Source organism: Schistocerca cancellata, chromosome 4 (genome assembly GCF_023864275.1).
Source record: "Schistocerca cancellata isolate TAMUIC-IGC-003103 chromosome 4, iqSchCanc2.1, whole genome shotgun sequence".
In the NCBI taxonomy this organism is placed as follows: Eukaryota; Metazoa; Arthropoda; class Insecta; order Orthoptera; family Acrididae; genus Schistocerca; species Schistocerca cancellata.
The window spans coordinates 814,928,057-814,953,082 of record NC_064629.1 but is presented as its reverse complement, the minus strand read 5'-3'; positions in this window follow the sequence as shown (position 1 = coordinate 814,953,082).

Sequence of the window (25,026 nt, the reverse complement as noted above, 5' to 3'; positions counted from 1 at the left end):
AGTATTTCTTGACGTAAATTTACATAAACAGCCTTTATATCACCACTTCACCCAACATCATAGGAATATTTTTCCACGAAAACAAACCTATTGTGTCAAAAACAATAATGTGGAGTTGGGGATCCCCCTTGATGCAAAGCAGTATTGTCATTTATTTATTTATTTCCAAACTAGTCACAGAGATAAATATCGCCATCATCAGTGGGTTTTTTGATTCTTATTTACTATACGTCACAGCATGATCTTACGATTGTTGCCTCTGTTTCGGGTATATTTTCTACGCTTTTTTGTTGCCGTTTTTCTCGGCCTACATCATGTCCTCTGCAAGTTCGTTGGATAGCCTGTAGCTACTTTTAGGCACAGAAAAACACAACTTTCGCACCTTGTTCGTAGTCCAAAGCATTACGGTTATGCAAACACGGACCAATGAAAAAGTTTCAAGATACGAAATTACTACTCGATCGTGTCTGCTTCTTGATACGTCAGAACGATGAAGGGCAACAAGCAGATTCCATATTTGTAGATTGCTGGGAAGCATTTGACACAGTGCCCCATTGCAGGCTGTTAATAAAGGTACGAGCATATGGAATAACTTCACAGATATGTGAGTGGTTTGGAGACTTCTTAAGTAATATAACACAGTATGTTGTCCTCGACGAAGAGTGTCATCAGAAACAAGAGCATCGTCAGAAGTGCCCCAGGGAAGTGTGATAGGACCCCTGTTGTTCTCTATATACATAAATGATTTGGTGGACAGGGTAGGCAGCAATCTGCTCCTGTTTGGTGATGATGCAGTGGTGTTCGGCAAAGTGTAGAGGTTGAGCTACTTAGGAAGATACAAGACGACTAAGAAAAAATTTCCAGTTTGTGTGAGGAATGGCAGCTAGCGATAAATGTGGAAAAATGTAAGCTTAATGCGGATGAGTAAGAAGATAAAACCTGTAATGTTCGGATATACACTCCTGGAAATGGAAAAAAGAACACATTGACACCGGTGTGTCAGACCCACCATACTTGCTCCGGACACTGCGAGAGGGCTGTACAAGCAATGATCACACGCACGGCACAGCGGACACACCAGGAACCGCGGTGTTGGCCGTCGAATGGCGCTAGCTGCGCAGCATTTGTGCACCGCCGCCGTCAGTGTCAGCCAGTTTGCCGTGGCATACGGAGCTCCATCGCAGTCTTTAACACTGGTAGCATGCCGCGACAGCGTGGACGTGAACCGTATGTGCAGTTGACGGACTTTGAGCGATGGCGTATAGTGGGCATGCGGGAGGCCGGGTGGACGTACCGCCGAATTGCTCAACACGTGGGGCGTGAGGTCTCCACAGTACATCGATGTTGTCGCCAGTGGTCGGCGGAAGGTGCACGTGCCCGTCGACCTGGGACCGGACCGCAGCGACGCACGGATGCACGCCAAGACCGTAGGATCCTACGCAGTGCCGTAGGGGACCGCACCGCCACTTCCCAGCAAATTAGGGACACTGTTGCTCCTGGGGTATCGGCGAGGACCATTCGCAACCGTCTCCATGAAGCTGGGCTACGGTCCCGCACACCGTTAGGCCGTCTTCCGCTCACGCCCCAACATCGTGCAGCCCGCCTCCAGTGGTGTCGCGACAGGCGTGAATGGAGGGACGAATGGAGACGTGTCGTCTTCAGCGATGAGAGTCGCTTCTGCCTTGGTGCCAATGATGGTCGTATGCGTGTTTGGCGCCGTGCAGGTGAGCGCCACAATCAGGACTGCATACGACCGAGGCACACAGGGCCAACACCCGGCATCATGGTGTGGGGAGCGATCTCCTACACTGGCCGTACACCACTGGTGATCGTCGAGGGGACACTGAATAGTGCACGGTACATCCAAACCGTCATCGAACCCATCGTTCTACCATTCCTAGACCGGCAAGGGAACTTGCTGTTCCAACAGGACAATGCACGTCCGCATGTATCCCGTGCCACCCAACGTGCTCTAGAAGGTGTAAGTCAACTACCCTGGCCAGCAAGATCTCCGGATCTGTCCCCCATTGAGCATGTTTGGGACTGGATGAAGCGTCGTCTCACACGGTCTGCACGTCCAGCACGAACGCTGGTCCAACTGAGGCGCCAGGTGGAAATGGCATGGCAAGCCGTTCCACAGGACTACATCCAGCATCTCTACGATCGTCTCCATGGGAGAATAGCAGCCTGCATTGCTGCGAAAGGTGGATATACACTGTACTAGTGCCGACATTGTGCATGCTCTGTTGCCTGTGTCTATGTGCCTGTGGTTCTGTCAGTGTGATCATGTGATGTATCTGACCCCAGGAATGTGTCAATAAAGTTTCCCCTTCCTGGGACAATGAATTCACGGTGTTCTTATTCCAATTTCCAGGAGTGTAGTATTATTAATGTCCTGCTTGACACAGTTAAGTCATTTAAATATCTGAGCGCAACTTTTCAAAGCGATATGAAGTGGAACGAGCGTCTGAGAACTGTGGTAGGGAAGGCGACTCCGCTTTAGTGGGAGAATTTTAGGAAAAAGATGGATCACCTGTACGACATGCGACAATAAAGTAATGAGACTGATTCTCTTTGCAAGATGTGGCAACCCTGCAGGCTTGCGTAGGCATAAAATCTTTGACCTTGGTCTATAAGCTGCTTCTAGTCCAAGCGGCACATCGACGCAACTGCTCAGCCGTGAGTTGTGTTGTAATAAGTTAACACGTGTTTGTGTCTCTCGTCACGGAAATGGAACTACATAATATTTCGCAACGGTATACCATTTCTTTTTGCGTTAAATAGGATGAAAAAGCGACAACTTACTGTAACCTTCAGAAGGCTTTTCGAGAGAAGGTTATGTCAAGAGCTCAAGTTTTTCGTAGGCATAAAATGTTTAGTGGAGGCAGAACGAATGTCGAAGATGAAGACTGCAGTGGACAACCATCAACCTTCTACGATTCCAAGGGAATTTTTCATAAAGAGTGGGTGCCTCCTGGACAAAAAGTTAACCAATATTACTACAATGAAATTTCAGAAAGACTTCGTGAAAGTGTTCTTCGTGTCCGTGCCAACATTGCTGATAATTGGATTCTGCATCACGATAATGCGCCATCCCATACTGCTCTGTCAGTACACACAATTTTTAACCTCAAAACAAATCTCAGTACTACCACAGCCACCTTATTCATCAGATATCGCTCCGTGCGACTTTTTTCTATTTCGAAGAGTCAAAATGGCGGTGAAGGGACACCATTTTCAAACAACGCAAGATGTCCAGAAAGCTGTGACGAGGGTCTTGGAGGATATTGCAGAAGATGAGTTCCAGAAATGTTACCATCAATGGCAGAAGCGCTGGAAAAAGTGTGTGCAATCAGAAGGAAACTACTTTGAAGGAGACAACACTAAACTTGACTAAAACGGTAACCAACATTTTTTTCACATCAGTCTCGTTACTTTACTGTCGCACCTCGTAAAGGAGATCGCATATGGGACGCAGGTGCGACCTATTCTTGAGTACTGCTCGAGTGTTTGGGACCCGTACCAGATCAGGTTAAAGGAAGACATTTAAGCAATTCAGAGGCGGGCTGCTAGATTTGTTAGCGGTAGGTTAGGACAAGACGTAAGCGTTACAGAGATGTGTTTCGGGAACTCAAATGGAAAGGCGACGTTTTTTTCGAGAAATACAATTGAGAAAATTTAGAGAACCGGCAGTTGAAGCTGTGTACCGAACGATTCTACTGCCGCCAACATACAATGCGCGTAAGGACCACGAAGATACGATAAATTAGGGCTCATACGGAGGCATATAGACGATGGAGGAGGAAAGAAAATGCCAGTATTGGTACAGGGTACCGTCCCCCACGCACCGTATGGTGGCTTGCGGAGTATCTATGTACATGCTGATGTAGATGTAGACCCTTTCTCAGAGCAAATACGTAAATTAAAAGTTCCAAGAACAAGTGTTATGGCGATACTTGTGATTAGAACACCACTGCGAGAAATTTTTCAGGGCAACGTTCGGCGTTGGCGACAGTAATTAACACAATCAATAATCAAACTTTTAGTTAAAACTCCAATGCCATTTGTCCTTTCCACCGGAAAGTACGAGGGTGATTCAAATAAAAACCTTAAACATTTTTTTAAATATTATTTATTGTGCAGAAGTGGTACAAAGCTGTATCACTTTTCAACATAATCTCCCCCACGCTCAATTCAAGTCCTCCAGCACTTACAAAGTGCATAAATTCCCTTAGAAAAAAATTCTTTTGGTAGTCCGCGCAACCACTCGTGCAAAGCGTGGTGTACCTATTCGTCAGAACGGAACTTCTTTCGTCCTATTTCGTCTTTGAGTTGTCCAAACATATGGAATTAACTTGGGGCAAGGTCTGGTGAGTATGGTGGATGAGGAAGACATTCGAAATGCACGTCTGTGATTTTTGCAACTGTTGTACGGGCAGTGTGGGGCCTTGCATTGTTATCTTGCAAAAGGACACCTGCTGACAGCAATCCACGTCGCTCTGATTTGATTGCATGCCGCAGATGATTTTTTAGGAGATTTGTGTATGATGCACTGGTGACAGTGGTCCCTCTAGGCACGTAATGCTCCAAAATGGCGCCTTTTTCGTCCCAAAAGAGAGTCAGCATAACCTTCCCTGCTAATGGTTCTGTTCGAAACGTCTTTGGTTTTGGTGATGAGGAATGGCGCCATTCCTTGCTCACTCTCTCCGTTTCCGGTTGGTGGAAGTGAACCCAGGTTTCGTCCCCAGTAACGATTCTTGCAAGGAAGCCATCACCTCGTTCAAAGCGCCGAAGAAGTTCTTCACAAGCATCAACACGTCGTTCTTTCATTTCAGGAGTCAGCTGCCGTGGCACCCATCTTGCAGACACTTTGTTTAACTGGAGCACATCATGCTTGTGATAATGGAGGACTTGCATTGAGCGTGTGGGAGATTATGTTGAAAAGTGATACAGCTTTGTACCACTTCTGCACAATAAATAATATCCAAAAAAATATTTAAGGTTTTCATTTGACTCACCCTCGTACTTTCCGGTGAAAAGAAAAATGCCATTGGAGTTTTAGCTAAAAGTTTGATTATTGATTGTGTTAGTTTCTGTCGCCAACGACGAACGTTGCCCCGAAAAATTTTTCACAGTGGTGTTGTAATCACAATTGGTGTGCTGACCCACGACTAATCTGTACACATGCTGCAATGTCATTCAGTGTCACTCGGCAGTTTTCCTTCACTATGGCTTCAACTGCTGCAATGTTCTGTGGAGTCACAACTCGTTGTGCCTGGCCTGGACGAGGAGCTTATTCCACTGAAGTCACATCATTTGCGAACTTCCTACTCCATTCGTAGACTTTCTGCTGTGACAAACATGCATCACCGAACTGAATCTTCATTCGTCGATGAATTTCAATAGATTTCATACCTTCACTACGCAAAAACCGAATAACAGAACGCTGTTCTTCCCTGGTGCAAGTCGCAAGTGGGGCGACCATCTTTATACTGATACTGCGACGGTATGTGTGCATCTGCACTATGCTTCCACCTACAGGCCATTCTGCGCGCTTACCAACTTACAGGATGACGGGGCGAAATTTCGATTTGTTATTACAAATTTAAGGTTTTCAGACTCACCCTCGTAGTTAGTTTTAGCGGGGAAAAAGCTCTAGTAACTCTCCAAGTTCTACGTTTTCTGGTAGCCTGTTGCACATCGATGGTATTAATGATGGAGGACGGACAGCACAGAAGACGCACAGTGGGCGATGCAAGTGGTTGGCGCTGTGCTCATTAAAAACGAGCGTGCTGCATAGTCGGGCCAACTGGTCGCCGGAGCCACGTAACGAACGAGGCATCAGCAATTTAGTCACTCATTTGTCGCCACCATTACTGTCGCTGAGTGGCTGTGTCGCACTGACGTGGCCGTGCTGCACACCAAGTTCTGCCTGTCATCTAAAAAATTATGTCTCACACAGTCTCGAGAATAATTTCTTCCGTAAACAGCCGCACCAATTTTCCCTCATTTTGTGCAATATTAAGTTACGCGTTAAAGACTGGTAAGGAGCAGTTTTACTGTTCATCAACTAAAATGATTCGACAGTACTTTCACTGGAATACACTAATAGAAGATGCCCATATACTGAGTGGCTGACCTTGCTCTCAAATATGATGCAGTTAAGTGTCAACACTTTACTGATATGTGCTAGATTCATGACGAACTTCCGTGTCGTATTCACGCATAGCAGCGTTACTTCCAGTAGCTTACTGGTTGTCATTTTCATTTTCGTACGTCCGTGAACTGGAAGAAAGGCATTACCCGATTTCGGATACATAATTACCTATAGACTTACTCCAGATAAATTATAATTAAGCAGCCATGCATCCTGAATGAAATGTGCTACCTAGGGACGCGGCGCAGTGGTAACAAAATGGACTCGCATTATGGAGGATGACATTTCAAATTCCAGTACGGTTATTCAAATTTAGTTTTCCTTAGTTTCTTGAAATCGCCTAAAGTAAATCCTGGTATGGTATCGTTGAAAAAGAAGCAGCCGATTCCATTTCAAATCCTTCTCTAATCCGTGCTTTTGCTCCACCTCTAATTGCCCCGTAGTCGACGGGATGTTAAAGCCTAATCTTATTTCCGTCTTTTGAACTGTAGAGGACGATGCATCCTTGTAGGTCTTAAATCACAAGAAATGTCTCGTAGTAGGAAGTATAAAAATATTACACGTTCCAAAGTAGTGAAATTATGTCTACACAAAATTTTGTATTGGCAATACTTTGCTGTTTTCTAACAACCGCCTATGACAAAAAAATGAAATGAGCGTATGACATCGTTGACCGGAGGCCCCTATTCGGGGACGTTCGGCCGCCAAGTGCAAGTCTTATTTCATTCGACGCCACATTAGGTGACTTGCACGCTGGTGATGAGGATGAAATGATAATGAGGACATAACAACACCCAATCCACGAGCGGAGAAAACCTCCAACCCGGCCGGGAATCGAACCCGGGCACGCTTGCGTGGGAGGCGAGCACGTTACCACCCAGCCCAGGACCGCCTGTGATATATGGAAGTCATTCACTACAATTTTGCTCTGCCACACAGCTCTGACGCTTTTGGCAAAAGATACTTCCTGCATTGCGGTTTTTGTTGCTATACGATATTATTTTTTAATTTTTTACATACTATTCCTTGTATTTCGGACTCTCACATGAATATATCTCCAAATGCTTACTGATAAAATATAAGATTTTTTCATAGATTCCTTGGTACCATGAGACCCTATGAATCAAAAATGGTTCAAATGGCTCTGAGCACTATGGGACTCAACTGCTGAGGTCATTAGTCCCCTAGAACTTAGAACTATTTAAACCTAACTAACCTAAGGACATCACAAACATCCATTCCCGAGGCAGGATTCGAACCTGCGACCGTAGCGGTCTTGCGGTTCCAGACTGCAGCGCCTTTAACCGCACGGCCACTTCGGCCGGCCGGACCCTATGAATCAAAACTAGTAGTTGATGAAAACTATCACTACATGACTCATATAACACCGACAGAATTTTTTTAATTTAAAACATACAGTATTCGGAATAGTAAATGCAAATGAAAAACATTGCAGCGAAAGGCTCTGATCCTCTGTACAGAATAAAAGTGTCCCACAAGGAAGCCTTTCAACAATATTACATACAGTATACTACACACAATGCCGTTAAAGGGACCTCGATCCAGAAAGTGCCAAAGTTTCGATTTTCAGTTTTTTATACGAAAGTATTAGAGACTTTCCTCTTTATAATGATGTATGGATCTTGTATTTAGCTTAATTTTGAACATTTATTTGATTTTCTAAAAAAAATATACAGAAATAAGTTTGTCACGACTTGTTCTCTGAAAAAATCTGTCATTCGGACTTTTCAGTAATGTGTTACCGCAGAGGGCTAACATGGTCTACGGGCTCCTGTTTCCTTTTCAACCAGCGAAGTGGCGCAATGGTTAGCACAATTGACATGCATTCGGGAGAACGATGGTTCAATGCTTCGTGCGGCCAACCAGACTTATTTACCAGTGATTTCCCTAAATACCTCCAGGCAAATGCCGAGATGGTTCCTTTGAAAAGGACGCGGTCGATTTCCTTCGCCATCCTTTCTAATCGACTCTAAAGACCGCGTTGTCGACAAGACGTTAAGCTCCAATCATCCTTCATTCCTTTTCAGGATGCGAGTCTCACTAATAACTAATATCTTTGTTATTGCTTTGTTCTTTGTACTGCAAACATGGCCCGATTAGTAGAAGAAACCTCTAGGTACATCAGTGAGAAAATAGAGGACAATGGTACTAGCAGCAGTGAGGAGACATCCACTCTGACATCCAAGGCAGAAAATTTCCGTGGATCTGAAGACCAATATTATATATAAAATACATAACTGGCGACCAGTCCCGTCTTCGCACGGTAGCACTAAGTGTTTACTGCCGGAAGACTTGCCTGACGCGGCGGTAATGTTGTTCACGGGCCACTGCGTAGAGTTATGAATACTAATGAGAGAGCCGGCCGAAGTGGCCCAACGGTTCTAGGCGCTTCAGTCTGGAACCGCGCGACCGCTACGGTCGCAGGTTTCGAATCCTGCCTCGGGCATGGATGTGTGTGATGTCCTTAGGTTAGTGAGGTTTAAATAGTTCTAAGTTCTAGGGGACTGATGACCTCAGCTGTTAAGTCCCATAGTGCTCAGAGCCATTTTTGAACTAATGAGAGGAAAATGTTTGGTAACTGAATATCACCACATTCGTACAACTTAAACTATTTAAGCAGAGCACGCCAGGAAATCCCCCAGGAGGTATGAATGTTATCTGTTCCATATTTAGTTGGTGTTTTGAGCGACATCTAGTGATAATGATGGGAGAACAACATGATTTAATTAACACAACCATTGTAAGTATTCTATACGAATCGCACGTGAGGGCGTGCGTGCGAGCGTGAGTGGGTGTTTGTGTGTGTGTGTGTATATATGAGAGAGAGAGAGAGAGAGAGAGAGAGAGAGAGAGAGAGAGAGAGAGAGAGAGAGACAGAGAGGAAGAGGGAGTTGGAGGGAGAGGGAAGGGGAGAGAGAGAGAGAGAGAGAGAGAGAGAGAGAGAGAGAGAGAGAGAGAGATATTCAATATGTCTTTTAATTTGCAGCATATCATGAATCGGAATCTGGCAGAGTGGCCCATGTCGGCAGGCCACAAATGAAATAATAATAAAAAAAACACACATCTGATATAGACATGCAGCCCGTGACAGAACTCACCTTTTAAAGCTTAGTACGCACTGATCCATTCTACAGACTCATTGCCGCAATTATTTGTCGAGGACCCTTTGTGGCATACGTGTTGGCCCTGCCACGCAAAGAATCGTATCTGCATATAGTTTTGATTCAAGGAAAACGGAAAGCTGAAAGTTGAGGCATGTGCTGCACTGCTGAAAAATCTTCATTTACATGAACGAAGAAAAGCTGCATCCCTTGCTGAAGTAGCTTTCCGGGAAACGCTTTACTGGTTTTATAAACCTAAAAGCATAGATCGTGAATTCGCGTGTTTTCTCGCTGTGCAATTGGTCTCAAACGACTGCAGGGAAAGTGTTAGATAAAGATATTTAATTCCTTCGCATATTATATTCTCAAATCTTAGCTTTAAGATAAAGTGGCTATGTTTTCGTTACTGGTCATATTTGTTACAATATTTCGAAGTTAAGAAATCACTGCTCATTATTAAAAGAATTTCCTATGAATTATAAGCACATATGGCATTTTCGAATCTGAGGGAAGCACAAATTGAAAATGTTAAGTCGTAGGTTTTCTTTCGAAATGCGTCCCCCGATCATCTGGAGGAATCTTACGAAATCTTCTGTAGTCATTTGCAAGGAATTTCTGAATTCTATTCAATCCTCTATGTTCAAGGTATCAGGAAGATCATGCCCATGTCTGTTTCAAGCTTTAAGAAGCTCACGAATCCACGAGCTTGAGCAATGATGGAATTTTCAGTCAGTGCACTTTAGATTATACATTTCAGCTCATGTATGGAAATATTTTTTTATAATCGTAAAAGGCCTACACAGGGTGGTCAAAAACAGTTTGAAAATGTTGTAAGTGTGTTGCAGGGTAGGCTGTGCTGAGAAATAATTGCTACAAAAAAAAAAAAAGTGGACGCATTGCACCGTTTCCCATTCAATTAGCTTTGAAGTTAGCCAGTCAGGTCATCGCACGCGTAAGTTTTGCCAGAGAAAGTGTCGCCAAACGTGATCCTCGTTTGGTTTCCTAATTTAAATTTATCACTTCCGAAAAAGGAATATTTTAATTGCTAATGAGTATTCAAACACGTACGAACTCATGGACCCACAGATGTCTGTGCATTGCCGCATTTTAGCGCGTGCATGTGGTTGAATTGGCGCTAGCGACGACCTGCGAGCGACGACCTGATTGGCTAACTTCAGTGCTAAATAACTCGTCACACCGAACACATTCCGCGTTTTGTTGGTACATCAAAGGAAGAGAAGCGTTCGCGCGCGCACAATTAGATTGGGGCGCGTCGTGCCGCACAGAACTTTGTTTCCTAGGAGTCCTGCCATTCGCCGCTAGATGGCAATGGCATCGTTTTCACACTGGTGTTGAACTTTAATTCATCATATTTCATCCAGTTCGGTCGAAATGTTTATAAATTATGTGCATCCTATGTCTATTATAGAAACCCGTATCAAAATCCCTACAGTATTTCCTGAGATTGTCCTGAATACAAAGACAGAACCGCAGCAGATGACTTCACTTTTATGTGCGGATAGATGGATAGATAGTGTAGCTCAACGTGTTCGGTCAGAGAGCTGGTTGGCGTCTGTAATAAAAAACTGAGTGAAAGGGTCAACAACCAACGTGAACGGATGTCATGTGACGTCCGCAACGACCAACCAAAAAGATCAACCAAATAAAAAAAAAAAAGTTCGGAACCGCTCTACTGCTACAGTCGCAGGTCCAAATCCTATCTCGGGCATGGATGTGTGTGATGTCCTTAAGTTTAAGTAGTTCTAAGTTGCAGGGGACTGATGACCCATAGTGCAGAGCCATTTGAACCATTTGAACAAACAGAGATAGATAGAAGAAGGTAGACAAGATACTGTGTCCTTTGGAGCACATTATGCTATTGCCATTTACAGCAAAGGAACTATTGTCAAGTTTTATGTGCTCTGGAAAAATTTTTTCAGTGCTACATTATCCATTCGCGACGAGAGAATGAGGAATGCTGAAAGCAAACAGACGGATCTGGGGAGGCAGGTTCTACTAAGGACAGAAACTACTAAAAACAGCGTAGATACAGAGGTACCTAGCCACTCAGAACATCCTTCTTATGGTCAAAGACTGTTGCTGACACTCCAAATACCATTTTTGGCATAGGTGTTCCCTTTTTTTGTTGTATAAGGAACATACTCATCTTAGAAAGACTGACCTAACATGTTCAGTATCTGTACAGCACGCCAATTTACAGATTTTACCATCGCCTTTTCATAATACATTGCCTGACGAAAACAGTGAAGGTTCCAGAACAGGAGGAGGAAACGAAATCAAACTTCACGGGTTGATAGCGTATGTAATGTCATATCGGTGATTAAAAGATCGAGTCATATTTACAGTTATCTTGGTAGTATGAGCCCATTGATCAGTATGGCGTTTCATCGTCTCTGGCCTGTATTCATGAGCTAATTCGGTTGATAAGGGTTTCATAAAGCCGTTATATCCCCCCTTGAGGCACGTTGGACTTGCAGGTTGGTGATATCCTGAATATTGGAGCTGGATGTTCGAGCTGATCCCACACATGTTCTATCAGGGACAGATCTGGGAATCTTTCTGGACACGGAAGTACTTCATCATCACGCAGACAGTTCATAGAGATACGTACCATATGTGGGCAAGCATTGTCCGGTCGATAAATGCGCCACGATGCTGCCGTATGAGAGGAAGCACATGTTGGATGCCCGTAACTTGTCATTGTGGTGTCAGAGATCCCTCAGTCACTAGTAGACGCGACCTCATGTCACAGCCGATGGTTCCCCACCCGTGACACTAGGAGGAATACTTCTGTGTCCCTCCAGAACACTATAAGAATGAGACCTCCCAACCCCACCCCCCAGTTGGCCGCGATACTGGCCGATGATGGTCTTGCGTGGTAGATCAGAACCACAATATCTCGATGAACACAGTGTCACGCCATTCATGAGCAGTCCATGATTTCCAGCCATGACACCACTCCAGATGCGTCCGTCTGCATTCTGGTATAAACGGCAGTCCATGTGTGGCATGGTAAATCCATAGTCTGGCTGCTGCTAGTGCCTTACCAATGGTGTGGGATGGCGCAAAGTGTTGCAGGGGTCCATTACTTGTTCTTCGCCCAGATGTGAAGGGATTACGATGTATTTGGTGCACAATACGGTGACCCTCCCTTGAGGCGATAAAATTTAATGTGAAGAAAGGGACTCTTTCGAGCTGAAAAACGCATCCAACTAAATTTTAGTGACCCATCTTGTCCTCCACTTTTTTCGCCTAGAACGATAACGTAATACACCCGTATGTAAACAGGAAAGGATGAGGTTTAACGACCCACTGACAATGAGATCACCTGAGACGGAGCACAAGCTCAAGGGGAGGGGGGAATGGGAAAGGAAAGTGACAGTATCGTTTCTATAGGAACCATGCCAAAATGGTTCAAATGGCTCTGAGCACTATGGGACTCAACATCTTAGGTCATAAGTCCCCTAGAACTTAGAGCTACTTAAACCTAACTAACCTAAGGACATCACACACACCCATGCCCGAGGCAGGATTCGAACCTGCGACCGTAGCAGTCCCGCGGTTCCGGACTGCAGCGCCAGAACCGCGGCCGGCGGAACCATGCCAACATTTGCCTTAAGCGTATAGTGAAACGAAAGAAAACCCAAAAATTGATTGCCAGACTGAAATTTGAATACCCGTCTTCCCAAACGAGTCCAGTGTCTAATCAATTCAGCAACCAGCTCGGTAACATAATACAGGCTGTTTCAAAGAATTTCATCCGATTTCACAAGATTGTACACACTGATGAGCCAAAACAGTGTGACCACTTCCTGGATAGTGTGTTGGTCCACAATTAGAACGCAATACAGCAGTGAATGTGCGTGGCATGGATTCGACAAGTCCTCGGTAGGATTTCGAGGGTTGTGGCACCAGGTGCCTGTAATAAGGAACCGTGGTTTCTGGTCACGGAGCTGGCGTCCGATAGAGTCCTACCAATGTCCCTTCGGTTTCAGATCACGCGAATTTGGTGACCAGGACGTCAACGTAAGTTCACTGTCCTGCTCCTCAAACCAGTGTAGCACGGTGTGGACTTGTGATAGGATAGTTACCCTGATGCCAACGCCGACTGGAAAGACGTCAAGCTTGAATGGATGAGGTGGTCCGCTGTAATGTTCACATAGTCCGTAGCTGACATCGTGACTTTGATTACTAGCATCCGTCCCATGAATGCCCAAGTAAAAGTCCCACATCATAATACTATCCCCACTGGCCTGCGTCCGTGGCGCAGTTCACATTTCGAAAAGCCATTTGCCTGGCTGATAAAGTATCCGGACAAGACCCTCAACCTGTTGTAACAAGAAACATGGTTAATCTCACAAGGCGACACGTTTCCGTTGATCCAAGGTCCAATCACGATGATCCTGTACCAATTGCAATCTTAACTGGCGATGTTGCTGGGTAAAATTGGATGAAATGGGAACACGTAAGAATCGTCTGCTGCAGATCTCTAAACTCAGCACTGTGTGCTTAATGGTATGCTGTGAAACACTTGTACCCGTAGCAGCACTGTACTCTGCCATCATATCTGCCACATATCGCCGTCTATCCTGCTTCACACAACGGGCGAGCCTCCTACCTTCCCAACTCCGAGATGCTCGTTCCCAAGCATTGGCCGTAAAAATCTGCCCTTTATCCAGGTTGCTTAAGTCAGTAGATTTCTCCGTTTGCGGACCATATAATCAATAGTATGATACTCCATTCACCCCTGCTCTGCCTATACACTCTGCTTGCCTCTTTTGTAAAGCCTCGTCGCCAGTTTTGTAAGGGCCTCGTCTCTACTGCCGTGGAGGCCGAGTTGCCACTATTACGGTAGGTCGAGTTTGTGATTTCGTGAAGCGGCTTCTGGTACAGTACGAGGTGCATTCAAGTTCTAAGGCCTCTGATTTTTTTTCTAATTAACTACTCACCCGAAATCGATGAAACTGGCGTTACTTCTCGACGTAATCGCCCTGCAGACGTACACATTTTTCACAACGCTGACGCCATGATTCCATGGCAGCGGCGAAGGCTTCTTTAGGAGTCTGTTTTGACCACTGGAAAATCTCTGAGGCAATAGCAACACGGCTGGTGAATGTGCAGCCACGGAGAGTGTCTTTCATTGTTGGAAAAAGCCAAAAGTCACTAGGAGCCAGGTCAGGTGAGTAGGGAGCATGAGAAATCACTTCAAAGTTGTTATCACGAAGAAACTGTTGCGTAACGTTAGCTCGATGCGCGGGTGCGTTGTCTTGGTGAAACAGCACACGCGCAGCCCTTCCCGGACGTTTTTGTTGCACTGCAGGAAGGAATTTGTTCTTCAAAACATTTTCGTAGGATGCACCTGTTACCGTAGTGCCCTTTGGAACGCAATTGGTAAGGATTACGCCCTCGCTGTCCCAGAACGTGGACACCATCATTTTTTCAGCACTGTCGATTACCCGAAATTTTTTTGGTGGCGGTGAATCTGTGTGCTTCCATTGAGCTGACTGGCGCTTAGTTTCTGGATTGAAAAATGGCATCCACGTCTCATCCATTGTCACAACCGACGAAAAGAAAGTCCCATTAATGCTGCCGTTGCGTGTCAACATTGCTCGGCAACATGCCACACGGGCAGCCATGTGGTCGTCAGTCAGCATTCGTGGCACCCACCTGGATGACACTTTTCGCATTTTCAGGTCGTCATGCAGGATTGTGTGCACAGAACCCACAGAAGTGCCAAGTCTGGAGGTGATCTGTTCAACAGTCATTCGGCGATCCCCCAAAACAATTCTCTCCACTTTCTCGATCATGTCGTCAGACCGGCTTGTGCGAGCGAGAGGTTGTTTCGGTTTGTTGTCACACGATGTTCTGCCTTCATTAAACTGTCGCACCCACGAACGCACTTTCGACACATCCATAACTCCATCACCACATGTCTCCTTGAACTGTCGATTAATTTCAATTGGTTTCACACCACGCAAATTCAGAAAACGAATGAATGCACGCTGTTCAAGTAAGGAAAACGTCGCCATTTTAAGTATTTAAAACAGTTCTCATTCTCGCCGCTGGCGGTAAAATTCCATCTGCTGTACGGTGCTGCCATCTCTGGGACGTATTGACAATGAACGCGGCCTCATTTTAAAACAATGCGCATGTTTCTATCTCTTTCCAGTCTGGAGAAAAAAAATCGGAGGCCTTAGAACTTGAATGCACCTCGTACACCACTAAGACAATCTCTCCCTGCCACTATTACACAGCTATGCCCCAGAGTCAGGTAACAAGGCAGGAGAACGAAGGTTCTTCAACATTTCAACAAATTAGTAACAAAGTCACACAAATGATTCAGAAAGGTTTACTTACGTTTGTGATTAGTTGAAATATGAATTCCGCAGCACAAAAAAGGCCGTCAATGGCTAAGTGTAAATAGTCGTAGGTAAACTTCACAGTACATAGCAAATGCAATTACAACAACTGTCTGTTCACTTCTAAGAGTTCACTAAACGACGTTCCCTGTCTAAGTCAGCCCTGGACGATGATTTATAACCAAGTGCGCGAGAGCTGCTCTTCTATCTTCCGAGTAGGCTTCTGACCGTTGTCATCCGGTCATTAGCGGGCTATACTCGGCCGGTTAATTGGTCGAGGCGAAGTCGATATCTTCATCCTCAACGCCGCCCTTGGCGCTGGTGGAACTCGCGCAAGTGGCGAGTCTCCAAAGCACTGGAACAGCTCGCATCTTTGCACCTATGGTGCTTTTGCCCTGGCTGTGTCTTGTTCGGACGACACAGCAGCCTCGTCAAAAAATGCTTCAAATGGTTCTGAGCACTATGGGACTTAACATCTGAGATCATCAGTTCCCTAGAACGTAGAACTACTTAAACATAACTAACCTAAGGACATCACACACATCCATGCCCGAGGCAGGATTCGAACCTGCGACCGTAGCAGCAGCGCGGTTCCGGACTGAAGTGCCTAGAACCGCTCGGCCACAACGATCGGCTGCAGCCTCGTCACACGCCGCAACACCACCAAATAGCATTCAGTCTTGTGGTGTCCAGTTGTCATTAAGTTCTCATTTAAGTATCACAAATATTCAAGATGCCCTTTTGCGGATGCAGGACAAACTCGTTATTTACTTTAGCGAGCATGTCTGGCGTTACTGCACCCGGTGTCATTGCAACGCGGCGTTGCGGCTCGTCCAATTTGTTGAGAGAGGAACCTTTCACAAAACTCCATAAAAAATCGAATATTGTGAGAAAAGGCGACTCCAGAATGCAATGGCGCAATGCAAGATCCATACTCCGCCCCGGCCAGTCCATCGTCCCGGCATCTCAAGGTGTTAGAGAGTTCTGCTACATGCAGGTAAAAAATGCCGTGTGCCTAGGGCAACCCGTCGGGTAGACAGTTCGACTGGTGCAAGTCTTTCGAGTTGACGCCACTTCGGCGACTTGCGTGTCGATGGGGATGAAATGATGATGATAAGGACAACAAAACACCCAACCCCTGAGCGGAGAAAATCTCCGACCCAGCCGGGAATCGATCCCGGGCCGTTAGGTATGACATTCCGTCGCGCTGACCACTCATTTTGCATTTTGTTCGTTGTTGATCGTTGTGTTTGGTCGTTGCGGACGTCACATGAAATCCGTTCAAGTTCGTTTGTCGATCCTTCCACTCAGTTTTTTATTATAGAGGCCAACCGGCTCTCTGACCGAACAGGCTGAGCTACCGTGCCGGTTTCACTCAGCTACCAGGGGGTTCTCCGGCTTGTTAAAAATGATATTTCCACCATGTTCTCACAATCACGTAAAAAACGAGCGAGAGAGCTAGTGGCATCGACACCCCTATCGGCGACATCAAGCACCAACTTACAACTGCTCTAAATGTGAACGTTTATTTTTGATGCGTAAATTAAGGAACACCCCAAGTTTTTAAATTCATTTATGAGGACGATATGGTTATGTGAAATCTATTTTTTTTTGTAACACACCGTACGTGTAGTTGGATAGTTCTGTGCTGTATAAATAAGATTATATCTGGTGCAGAAATTAATCCGTGTATTCGTAGTACCCGTTTATGTACAAGAAAAGAAATATTGAAGGTTAGCCTCTGATTAAATGACATGTTACAGGAGGGAGTTTCGCTATGTTGAGACAAGGTTTCCCGGATGTGTGCTGCTTTCCGGTACTAGAATGGTCACTCCCTTCCCTCTGGCCCTCGCATCGCTGTATAAAGGCTGAAAAGTGATGCAGCACTTCCGCCCCTCTGGGAATCGAACCCACACTTCCCTCTGCCGAGCTATGTGCTTCTGGAGGGGTAGTGTATGGTGACACGGAAACCGTGTTCTATGACGTATCGATAAAATTACGCACACCAACGGGAACGATTTGTAATAGTCAAGCGGAAGAACCAAATACAATTTCTTCCAACATTAGTGGAAATGATTCCCTTGACAATAACAAAAAAAGCTGCGTAGTATTGTCTGTTAACACCGCAACAGGAAATACAGGACCGACTAAATCATCGCCTAATATTACAGCCCACACATAAACTTCGAATTTTAGATGCTGTACTCAGATTAGTAACGAATGATTTGCTTTCAGTCACGTCGTGATAAATATTCTTATATTATGCTTGTAGTCCAGACTGTAAATGTCTCTAGATTGATTCTTTGAGGTTCAAATGGCGCTGAGCACTATGGGGCTTAACGTCTGAGGTCATCAGTCCCCTAGAACTTAGAACTACTTAAATCTAACTAACCTAAGGACATCACACAAATCCATGCCCGAGGCAGGATTCGAACCTGCGACCGTAGCGGTCGCGCGGTTCCAGACTGTAGCGCCTAGAACCGATTGTTTGAGGGATTTACGATATGATAACACTGCTACAAAAAGTTGAATACACTTTGTGTATTCATTTTGCAACTAACCGTGCTTAATGATTAACACAAACACGAAATTAGCAGTGTTATTTAACGCTAATTGTCGTGTGAGAAGTCATCTCTTATAAATCTGTATAGTCTGTACTGATATGTATAAATTTCATTGCTGTAAGAACGATAGTATATTGATTTCTTTGTTGATGAGTAAGGTAAGAATTTTCTTTAGCCCAGTGAACACAGTTATGGAAAATGAAAATCCTCTTTCTTATTTGTCCAATTCTATCGGCCATTGACAATGTAGCTGAAAAACACTATCTGCATTTGGATTCCGCGGATGGTTATTCTTTGAAGAAAACTGTTGTTGATAAATATTTGCAACCAAGGAATACGATAAGAGGGAAACAAGAAATCGCGCCGTCACTTATGATGCATTCTCTGCTGCCACTGCTACGTTTAAGGTAATAAAGCGGAATTTATTACAATAAGCTTCGAAATTAATTATTAGGAATTAGTATTTTAGTCACTGACCTGACTGGTACAATTTAGCGGTAGTCGCTAAACGATCTTGTTCCGTGTAGTCCGTTGTGAAGTAATCGCTGGAATGTTTTCTTCTCTGGAAGATGTCCATTTGGAAAACGATGAGCGTACGAATGTCTTGCTTCTGTTGCATTACATTTTGCAAGTCCATATATCAAAAGCGTATCTGGTATTTCCTGGTTTGAATAATTCATCGTTTCACTTCTGACTCACAGCGCAGTACTGCTGTAGGCTAAGAAAAGGTAGCAATGGCTCACACACAATACCTATTCAATAGCGCAAGTGACACGAAGTGCAGCGTGGTTAGATGTGGACGGACGTTAGTAGAAAACAAAACAGTTCCGTTTTCGTGCCTCTGCCTGTTAATAAACATCCTTTCGAAAGGGAATGCGGATGGTCCGAGATCCAGCATAACTTAGCCGGCCGGTGTGACCGTGCGGTTCTAGGCGCTACAGTCTGGAACCGCGTGACCGCTACGGTCGCAGGTTCGAATCCTGCCTCGAGCATGGATGTGTGTGATGTCCTTAGGTTAGTTAGGTTTAAGTAGTTCTAAGTTCTAGGGGACGGATGACCACAGATGTTAAGTCCCATAGTGCTCAGAGCCATTTGAACCATTTGAACCATCCAGCATAACTTATCTTCTGATGCATGCCTCTCCCAGGCGTGCTTTTCACATTCTCGTTCATCCCACAACTAGGATACAAGCAGGGACTCGGAAACGAAGTAGAATGCAGCTTATACGCATACAGACACCTCTGTTTGCTTTGATGTGTGCCGATCGCAGATATTAAGAATTATACATAAATTCCAACGGAATACTGACGTTTTTCAACTGGTTTTCCACTTTCAATATCGTTTACTTTTTTCCTCAGCTCATATATCGTCTGTCACACCGGTGTACGTGACTTACAAAGTGATGCAGGCATTCCCTTACAGCTACATGTTCGCCTAAAAGCAAATTCCGAAGTAATTCTCTCCATTTCATGTGCTTGTGGTTGGTGCTGTGGTCCCGATCTAACTCAAGCACTGGAAGAATGAGAAAATGTTGATGCAGTGAGTCAAAGATCCACGAAAATGTAGTTTTGTGGCGAAATTTCTCATTCAGGAAACACGAGAACTCTGGAACAAAAGAGCCTGTAGCCGTACACGACGTATTTTGCGCGTGTAAACGCTTGTTGCTTTACAGTGTGAGACATGCATTAGATTATAAAACTGCTGCACTTTTTCAGAAAAGCCAAAATGGGAAGTCTCTTCCTTCCATCCCTTTGCGCAAGTAATGTGTGAATCCACACTACTGCTGTACCAAATCAAGCGAACAACGTGAAGAGCGCTTTGAGTTTCAGATAACTGTACCTGGGAAACTGTTCGCGGTTGAACATAGGTTTATGTAGTGGGGTCACATTCTAATTGTTTTTCTGTCATCTCTTAATGCGTATATAGATTTGCTTATTACTGAACCAGCAGTTTGATTATTCATGATTGAGAAATGCTAACACGAAATACCCACAGACGAATGTAGTGACTGGTAGCAGCCGATCTGGGGATAAATCGGTTTGGGTTTAGGAGAAATGTAGCAACATGTAAGACAATAGTGGCCATACGACATGCCTTAAGCGATATGTAGAAAAATAACATTCATAGAATTTTTAGGTTTAGAAGAGGAGTTTTATAATGTCGATTAAAATACAATTTTCGAAAATCTGACGTTATCAGAGATTAAATACAAGGCCGCAGGAAAAAAACTGTAGGGAGCAAAATGCGATCTACAACTTGTACACAAAACAGACTGCAGTTGTAATAGCCGAAGGCCACGTAATGGAGGAAGTACCTGTAAGATGAGTTAGACTTTGCAGCTACAAACAGGCCGGACATTATCGATAACGTCAGTAAGAAGCGGGGATTAGCAATTATGATGTCGTTATAGCACCTATTGTTACGAAAGGTAATAAATCAGTTAAGAAGGCTAGAAGCGTGTTCCAGCTAGAAAGAACAGATAAGCAATTGTTAGTATCTCACTCACTTAGTTCCAGTAAGATGGACGTATAGGAATTATGAACAAAGTTTAAGCAGATTGTAAATCATGGTCTGTAGAATTATGTGCCTAGTAAGTGGATTAAGGACGGAAAAGACCCACTATGGCTGAATAACGAGATTCGAAATATGCTGAGGAAGTAGAGTCTGTTGCACTCCCGGTTCAAAAGAGAACACGCAAATGACCACAAGGAAAATTTAGCAGAGATTCGTGCGTCTGTGACAAGATCTACAAGCATACAACTACTATCACCGTCATACCTTAGCAAAAGAGTCCTATGTAAAAATCAATAAGCGGGTCTAAGGCTTCCATCCAGTCACTTCCTGACCAGGCTGGTGTGGCAGTTGCAGATAGCAAAACGAAAGCAGAAGTTTTTAATTTCATGTTCAAGAAGTCGTTTACGAATGAGAATCTTATAAACATACTGTCGTCCAGTGTCAGATATGGCGGAGAAAAAGCTGTTGACGACATGAGTTGCTGTCGATTATCGAAGTTTGTAACGAGAGCAACCTAATCATCAAAAATACTCTCCTCCCTATGAGGCGTATTTGCCATCGAGCGTCACAGATCGCAGAGATTAACAGGAACACAGGAAAACAACTTTTCTGAGTTCAAATGTAATGAAATACCTTGAAGAGAATGACCGCCCCCTTGCTAACGAGCATGGATCACGGGAACATCAGCCATGCGAACCCATCTCGCGCTTGTCTCACATCACATCCGGAAAGCAATGGATCAAGGCAGTCACGTAAACACAGTAATTCTTGACTTCAGAAAATTATTTGACGTAGCACTAAACCTAGGTTTATTAGTGGAGGTAAGATCGAATAGGGAAACGAAATAAATTTGTGAGCGTATTGAGTATTTTTTGGTAGGGAGGAGGCAACATACTATATTTGGCGGAGAGCCGTAGGCGTATGTGGAAGTAATTTCTAGGATGCCCGAGAGAAGTTAAGTGAACATCTTTTTTTCATATTTTAAATTAATGAATTGACAGACAGTATTAGTAGCAACCTCATAGTCTTTGCAGATTACATAGTTGTCTGTAATGCAGTATTACTTGGAAAAAGTCGCACAAAAATAGCAAGTCAGATATTCATAAGACTCCTAAGTGGCGTCAAGATAAGATTGGCTACAAGTTCTAAATGTTCGTAAATGTAATGTCATGACGTTCACAAGTCGAAAAAAACTTTGTGCACTCTGACTACAATGTCAATGAGTCACTATTGGAATCAGTCAACTTTTACCTAAGTGTAAAAATCTGTAGGAATATGAAATGAAATGATCATATAAGTTGCGCTTGTCGTAGATAAATCAAGTGGGGGGGGGGGGAGGGGGGGCTACGGTTCATTTGTAGGATACTGCGAAAATGTAGTCAATCTTCAAAGGAGGTTGCCTGCAAAACGCTCGAGCGCTTCATCCTAGAATACAGCCCAAGTGTGTGGGATCCATGCCAGGTAGGACTAACAGAAAATACTGCACGTATAGAAAGAAGAGCAGCACGAATAACCAGAGATATGTCTGATCCACGAACAGAGTCACAGAGATGCATACACCTGAATAAAGGCGCAAACTATCCATCGAAAACCTGCTTATAAAGTTTCCAGAACCATCTTTATATGAGGAATATAGGAATATACTACAGCCCCCTACGCATTGATATCGTAATGATTGCGCGCAGATAGACGTGTTCTGTACGTGAATGGAACGGGAAGAATCCTGATAAACAGTACAGTGGGAAGTAACGTCCGCCATGCACTTCGCAGTGGTCTGTAGGGTGTAACTGTAGATCTAAATGTAAACTGGATGCTCGAAGGGTGGAAATACACTACTCGCCATTAAAATTGCTACACCACTAACATGACGTGGTACAGACGCGAAATTTAACCGACAGGAACAAGATGCTGTGATATGCAAATGATTAGCTTTTCAGAGCATTCACACAAGGTTGTCGCCGGTGGCGACATCTACAACGTGCTGACATGAGGAAACTTTCCTACCAATTTCTCATACGCAGACAGCAGTTGACCGGCATTTCCTGGTGAAACGTTGTTGTAATGCCTCCGTGTAGGGAGGAGAAATGCGTACCATCACGTTTCCGACTTTGATAAAGGTCGGATTGTAGCTTATCGCGATTGCGGTTTATCGTATCGCGACATTGCTGCTCGCGTTGGTCGAGATTCAATGACTGTTAGCAGAATATGGAATCGGTGGGTTCAGGAGGATAACACGGAACGCCGTGCTGGATCCCAACGGCCTTGTATCACTAGCAGTCGAGATGACAGGCATCTTATCCTCATGGCTGTAACGGATCGTGCAGCCACATCTCGATCCCTGAGTCAACGGATGGGGACGTTTGCAAGACAACAACCATCTGCACGAACAGTTCGACGACGTTTGCAGCAGCATAGACTGTCAGGTAGGAGACCATGGCTGCGGTTACCCTTGACGCTGTATGACAGACAGGAGTGCCTGCGATGGTGTACTCAACGACGAACCTGGGTGCACGAATGGCAAACGGTCATTTTTTTCGGATGAATCCAGGTTCTGTTTGCAACATCATGATGGTCGCATCCGTGTTTGGCGACATCGCGGTGAACGCACATTGGAAGCGTGTATTCGTCATCGCCATACTGGCGTATCACCCGGCTTGTTCGCATTGACGGCACTTTGAACAGCGGACGTTACTTTTAGATGTGTTACGACCCGTGGATCTACCCTTCATTCGATCCCTGCGAAACCCTACATTTCAGCAGGATAATGCACGACCGCATGTTGCAGGTCCTGTACGGGCCTTTCTGGATACAGAAAATGTTCGACTGCTGCCCTGGTCAGCACATTCTCAAGATCTCTCACCAATTGAAAACGTCTGGTCAATGGTGGCCGAGCAACTGGCTCGTCACAATACGCCAGTCACTACTCTTGATGAACTGTGGTATCGTGTTGAAGCTGCATGGGCAGCTGTATCTGTACACGCCATCCAAGCTCTGTTTGACTCAATGCCCAGGCGTATCAAGGCCGTTGTTACGGCCAGAGGTGGTTGTTCTGGGTACTGATTTCTCAGGATCAATGTACGCAAATTGCGTGAAAATGTAATCACATGTGAGTTCTAGTATAATATATTTGTCCAATGAATACCCGTTTATCATCTGCATTTCTTCTTGGTGTAGCAATTTTAATGGCCATTAGTGTAGGTTGCATTAATTGATGATGGATCGTAGTACTTGTTAGTAGCCGTCGAGTATAGAAAACTGGTCAGTCAATAAATCACATGAAGCGATGCACCCCACTATCAACAGGACACTTATGAAGCACGTGGTGGAGTGACGGTGTGTGTACCTACTGCCCCATCCATCACGCATCCATTTGTTCGCGTAAAGCAAGTATTGGATGACATACAGCTTCTGCAACAAAAGGGAACGCCACTATTTTGTAATAGTTTTCGAAACACCCCATGGATCTGAATAGTCTTGAAATTGGGATGGGAAGGGGATAAAGTAGAAAAGGCTTCCACTAGTAACTTTACGGAATCATTTGTTGGCTCAACACTTACAAAAATACGGTGGACGATGACCTAACACAGCCTAAAATCCGTCACGGCCGATAACATACTCATACATCTCCAACATACTTTTAGCCCCACAGTAAATAATTTTGTTCTCAGTTGGATTTTAATTTTCACCTGCAAATTCTGTCTAGAAAGAGTGGGGCGTTAATCAATGCACGCTCGAATGGCTATTTTATAATCTCGTCTCAGTGTGGCAGCGATGGCATTCAGCGCATTAATTAAGCTGACGACTCGCGGTGCTTTCGGCGTCCGGCTCTGCTGTACAGACAGGAAAAACCACAGCAATCACACACGCTATGCGCAGCATTTCAGGCATTCGACGATCGCCGCAGAATTCATACGTCAATGGCTTGACGCATAGCGACCAACCGCTGCCACAGACGAAATATCCAGGTCCGGCAAAATGTCCCAAACATCAAAACAACCACCAGCAGTGCACGCTTGTCTGAGGCCGAAGCGAACTTTATTTGAACGCACATACGGTACTTAGCATAGATGTAGGCTTTTGTTATTAGTGTTAGCGAGAATTCCATAACTACGCTTCCATTCAGCATTCAGAGAGCTATTACTGCAGAGCGTATAAAAGCATCATTTATACATCAGCAAAACAACATAGCGCAATCCACTGTCACTCTCATTAACGAAACCAAAATACAGAAATATACAGGGTGTATCATAATTAGTGGCGTAAACGTACACAGTTGAAAGTACACGATA